The sequence below is a fragment of the Oryzias melastigma genome, linkage group LG9 (assembly GCF_002922805.2).
Source record: "Oryzias melastigma strain HK-1 linkage group LG9, ASM292280v2, whole genome shotgun sequence".
Classification (NCBI taxonomy): domain Eukaryota; kingdom Metazoa; phylum Chordata; class Actinopteri; order Beloniformes; family Adrianichthyidae; genus Oryzias; species Oryzias melastigma.
In genome coordinates, this window is record NC_050520.1 from 16,681,012 (window position 1) to 16,686,512 (window position 5,501).

At 46.7% G+C, this 5,501-nt stretch overlaps 1 protein-coding gene across 3 annotated transcripts in view; it reads right to left on the reverse strand.

The window, feature by feature from the left end:
- Positions 1–5,501, reverse strand: part of LOC112159946 (fibroblast growth factor 14) — a gene marked incomplete in the record, with an annotated part of 84,924 nt that overhangs the window by 4,745 nt on the left and 74,678 nt on the right.

Here is a 5,501-nt window from a genome sequence, read left to right on the forward strand (position 1 = left end):
CACATACGCACACATACATATGTATATATATATATACATATCCATGTGTGTGTATGTGTATGTATATATGTATAAAATATATATATATATACATACACATATATACAAAAGTTGAAAGTGAAAAAAGTTTTGAAATTTAGAGTTTTGAAACCAGAGCATTTAAAACGGTAAATAATTAAGTTTATTTTAGAATATCATTTATATACATAACAGCATAACATTTTTATTTATTTTTTGGTCCGAATATTTTTTTCCAAATGTTTTATTTCGGTTTCAAATAATATTGGCCCCAAAATAGCTCCATAAAAATCCTATAAAGGTTTTTGAGAACAAGGGCTGGGAATCACTGGGTACCTCGTGATATCATGCAATACGCGATACATGGGTTACAATATCAATAATATCGCGATACTGTAATATTCCACATTATAAAGAAGAACACCTATTTTTCGTGAAAATATTTCCCTATAAAGTTTTTTTTGCTTAAGCACAATTATAATAAACAACTTGTGTCTTATTTTGTGCAACAAATAATTGACACTTTGGTGCAAATCAGTAACACTACCTCTTTGACGAGCATTGACACCAATTGAATTGGAATTATCTGTGAAATTCAGTGTTAACAATAGTAAATGTGAACAGCAGTACCACTACTTAGTGCAAAATTGTTATAAACAACAGAACAATAATTAAGTGATTCATGTTGGTGCAACATGCGCCCCCTATCTACCTCAAGGGAATGTCTCACCAAAGGATGACGAATATACAGTTTTGCAGCCTCTTCAAACGAAAATAAAAGATCTATACTGGGTGGGAACTCATCGAGAATCAATCGCAGGACTAAATATCGCAATATATCGGGCTATGGATATTTTGCCCCCCCCCGTAGAGAACTGTTCTAACTCGATTGTCAAAAATCAATAAATCCATTTGTGCTATTACCCACAAACGCCTCTTTGTTTTGAAGCCTTTTTTACGGTCAAACGAGACGCCCCTAACCGCTGCGTGGCAGCCGTAATGTGGAAAACAAGACGTCTGCGGGAGAAATAAAGGAAATTGAGTTGATCTACGGCCCCTCTTATGACGGAGATGACTCCTGCCTTCCCGAGCGATCAATCCCCGGGTTCCACCAGCGCAAGTGTTGGTCTAGACCGTCTCTTATTGGTTCTTATGGGCCTCTTGCCAGAGCCACAGACACATTGTCATTCAGCTCAGGTCTGTCGGTCCGAGTCTCATAGCAACATGAGGAAGAGAGGCGACACTGTAGCCGTGGCAACCAACCAGCACTGAGAGGGAGGGGTCAACGGGTGTGTGTGTGTGAGGGAAGAGGGGCTGTGAGAGTGAGAGGACACATAAACACTCGCATTGGTAATTTAACACAACAGTAATGTGCCATATCCCATGCTCTGCCACATCCACTCATGCTAACGAAGGGGCGACACACTTCAAAAGGTTGAGGCGGCGCACAGACGCACACTTGTGGCTCTGGGGGGGACAAGCGGATGTGAAATTTGACTAAATGATCGGATGACAACAAAACAAGATGGGAAATAATGTCAGGGGCGCACAGACACACCTCGCTTCATCAAATCTTTGTGTTTTGTCGGCTTTAATGCATAAAATTAGCATTATTTTACACTTAATAGCGACCAAGGCCACTTAATAATTGATTTGCTAAAAAAAGGAGCGGTCTTAACTGCTTCACAAGACACTTATTAATGCTGGTCAGTGTAGCCATGCATCATTTACCACTGCTTTTAGAATAAGAGAACTTTGATGTCTCGTCTGAGGCAGAAACATCTCTCCCGGAGTGAACTCGGAGAGAATAAGTGACCTGCAGGAGCGGGTGGAGATGAAAATCTCGCAGCTTTACAGGTGAGTCACTTTCCAGAGAGCTGCCGCGCCTGGATGTGTTTCTGTCGTCATTTCTAAATAGCTATGCTCACAGAAAGAAGAAGAGGAAGAAGGCGAATGAATGGAAGAAATGGAGGAATGTGGTGGTGGGGGGGTGGAAAATTGGGACATGAAGGAGGAGAGGGGATAGAGAATAAATCACCAAGTGAGGAGGACGACGCCTCCTGATTGGAAAAACAGCAGGGGATTCTCCTCTCCCTCCTTCCTTGCCTTCTCCGATTTTCATATTCTCCCGTCGCTCGTCGTCTTTTCTGTCATTTCTCTGCAGAGCTTCAACACACTGCACACATGCAACCCCCCCCACAATCTTTTCTGTCATACGTGCCACACCAAGCAGTTCGTCAGGCGGTCCTAATCAGGCTTCCTGATCCACCCACCGGCACACCTGCCCAAATGCTCGTTAAGGCAGATTTCTAATCAGCCAATCACACAGCAGTGTAGGAAATGGTCAAACGTTGCATTAGAACCGATTTTCACCCACAACCACCTCTAGGGTTTACAGAGAATGGTCAGAAAAGGAGAAAATTTCAGTTTTGTGATGTCAGACGTCAGAGGAAAATGTCCAGACTGGTTCCAGCTGATAGAACAGTAACTCTAATAACTACTGGTTACAACCGAGGTCTGTAGAAGAACATGTCTGAACACACAAACTTGATGTTGATGGGCCACAGCAGCAGAAGAACACACCAAGTATCACTCCTGTCAGCTACAAACAGGAAACTGAGGCTACAATTCACACAGACTCACCAAAACTGGACAACAGAAGATGGAAAAACGTCTCCATTTCTGCTGCCACATTCAGATAGTATACGGTCAGAATTTGGTATCAACATCATGAGATTATGGATCCATCCTGTCTTGTATCAAAAGTTCAGGCTGGTGGTGGTGTCATGGTGTAATTTGAACCCCTCAGTACCCATTGATCATGGTTTCAACACCACAGTCTACCTGAGTATTGTAGCTGACCAAGTCCATCCCTTTATGACCACAGTGAACCATCTTCTGATGCTGCTTCCAGCAGGATAAGACTCCATGTCATAAAGCTGGAATCATCTCAGACTGGTTTCTAGAACCTGACAATGAGTTGACTGGACTCTAATGACCTCCACAGTCACCAGAACCCAATAGAACCTTTGGAATGTGGTGGAACAGGATATTGGCATCATGGATGTTCAGCCGACAAATCTGCTGAAACTGTTTGATGCTATCGTGTCAATATTGACCAAACTCTCTGAGGAATGTTTCCAGAACCTTGTTGAATCTATTACACCGAGGATCAAGGCAGTTCTGAAGGAAAAAGGAGGTCCAACCAACTCGAGTATTCGAAGGAATACGTCGAGGATCTCCTCAACCCTTCTGATACGGCTTCCCTTGATGAAGCAGAGGCTGAGGACTTTGGGGTGGAGTTGTCCATCATCCAAGCTGAGGTAGTCAAAGATCTCGTTGGTGGAAAGGCTCCTACCTCAAGTCTCTGGATGCTGTGGGAGTGTCTTGGTTGACACGTCTCTGCAGCATTGCGTGGCAGACAGGAACGTTACCACTGGACTGGCAGACTGGGGTGGTGGTTCCCCTTTTCAAGAAGGGGGACCGGAGGGTGTGTTCCAACTACCGGGGAATCACACTCCTCAGCCTCCCTGGGAAAGTCTATGCCAGGGTACTGGAGAGGAGAGTCCGTCCGATAGTCGAACCTCGGATTCAAGAACAACAGTGCGGTTCCCGTCCTGGTCGTGGAACAGTGGACCAGCTCTACACCCTCTTTAGGGTGCTGGAGGGTTCGTGGGAGTTCGCTCATCCAGTCCATATGTGTTTTGTGGATTTGGAGAAGGCGTTCGACCGCGTTCCCCGTGGTGTCCTGTGGAGGGTGCTCTGGGAGTATGGGGTCCGGGGAGCCTTACTCAGGGCTGTCCGGTCTCTGTATGACCGGAGCAGGAGCTTGGTTCGCATGGCCGGCAGTAAGTCAGACCTGTTTCCGGTGCATGTTGGACTCCGGCAGGGCTGCCCTTTATCACCGATTCTGTTCATAGTCTTTATGGACAGAATTTCTAGGCGCAGCCAGGGGCCGGAGGGGGTCTGGTTTGGGGACCACAAGATTTCCTCTCTGCTCTTTGCAGATGATGTTGTTCTGTTGGCTCCATCGAGCTAGGACCTCCAGCGTGCTTTGGAGCGGCTGGGATAAGGGTCAGCACCGCTAAGTCTGAGGCCATGGTTCTGGACTGGAGAAAGGTAGTTTGTCCTCTCTCGATGGGTGGAGTGCTCCTGCCCCAGGTGGAGGAGTTTCAATATCTTGGGGTCCTGTTTACAAGTTAGGGACAGCCGGATTGGAGCAGCGTCCGCCGTCATATGCTCGTTGCACTGGTCTGTTGTGGTAAAGTGGGAGCTGAGCCAGAAAGCAAAGCTCTCAGTTTACCGGTCCATTTTCGTTTGCTCTGGGTCATGACCCAAAGAACGAGATCCCGACTACAAGTGGATGAAATGAGTTTCCTCTGGAGGGTGGCTGGGCACTCCCTTAGAGATAGGGTGAGAAGCTCGGTCACCTGGAGAGAGTTCGGAGTAGAGTCGCTTCTCCTCCACATCCAGAGGAGCCAGGTGAGGTGGCTCAGGCATCGGGTCCAGATGCCTCCTAGACACTTCCCTGGTGAGATGTTCCGGGCATGTCCCACTGGGCGGAGGGAAGACCCAGGACATGCTGGAGATACTAGGTCTCTACGTCTCAGGGTCCCCCCTGAGGAGCTGGAAGAAGTGGCCGGGGAGAGGGCGGTCTGGACATCTTTGCTTAGACTGCTGCCAACACGACCCGGTTCTGGATGAGCGGAAGAAGATGGATGGATAAGAAGTATCTGCCTCATGCTCCAACCCCTTGGTTGGAGTCCATGATGGTTCCAACCATTGATGTCCAATAATGGGTCATCCTTTATGTTGTTGGGTTCCAATCCACAGAACACGTGTTTTTGAGGGGAATGAACGAAGGGCATCAAATAAGGTTGATGCTGGAGCTCCAATCACCACGGCAACAATGGTATGTTGTCATTTGACAGATTGGTTGAGTAAAACGGGACCGGTTCGAGTGTCCCTCAGCGTCACAGTCTGCATGCTCCATCCCAGCGATGGTACAAAACTAAGGAGCCACATTTACAACGCAGACGGTGGCTCTGCGACACGTTCTCTCCGTCTGCGGGCTCCAGTCGCCCGTGAACAAAACATGTCCGCTTGTTTGGGTACAACTGAAGATCCTGTTCAGAACCGGATGTAGCAGTTGTGTTCCAGTCGTGATGTCAAAGTTTAAAATCTCAGGATCAACATCTATCCATACATTTTCTTAACACGCTTTATCACTTTCAGGGTCGCGAGGTTTCCAGAGTCTAACCAGGCAACTATTGGACAGGTTGCCAGACTTTTTGCATGGCACAGGGTCAACATATGTGTTGTTCAGATAAAAGGAATGAATTGACAAATGTGGAGATTTTCGTGAATTAAACGTCATTTTTACATTTCCATTTGTCTCGGGTTGGCCAACCTGGTCCCAGATCCTCAACCCTAAATGTGATTCCACATCCTGAGTGACTGAACATACCTGATACAGGTAGTCA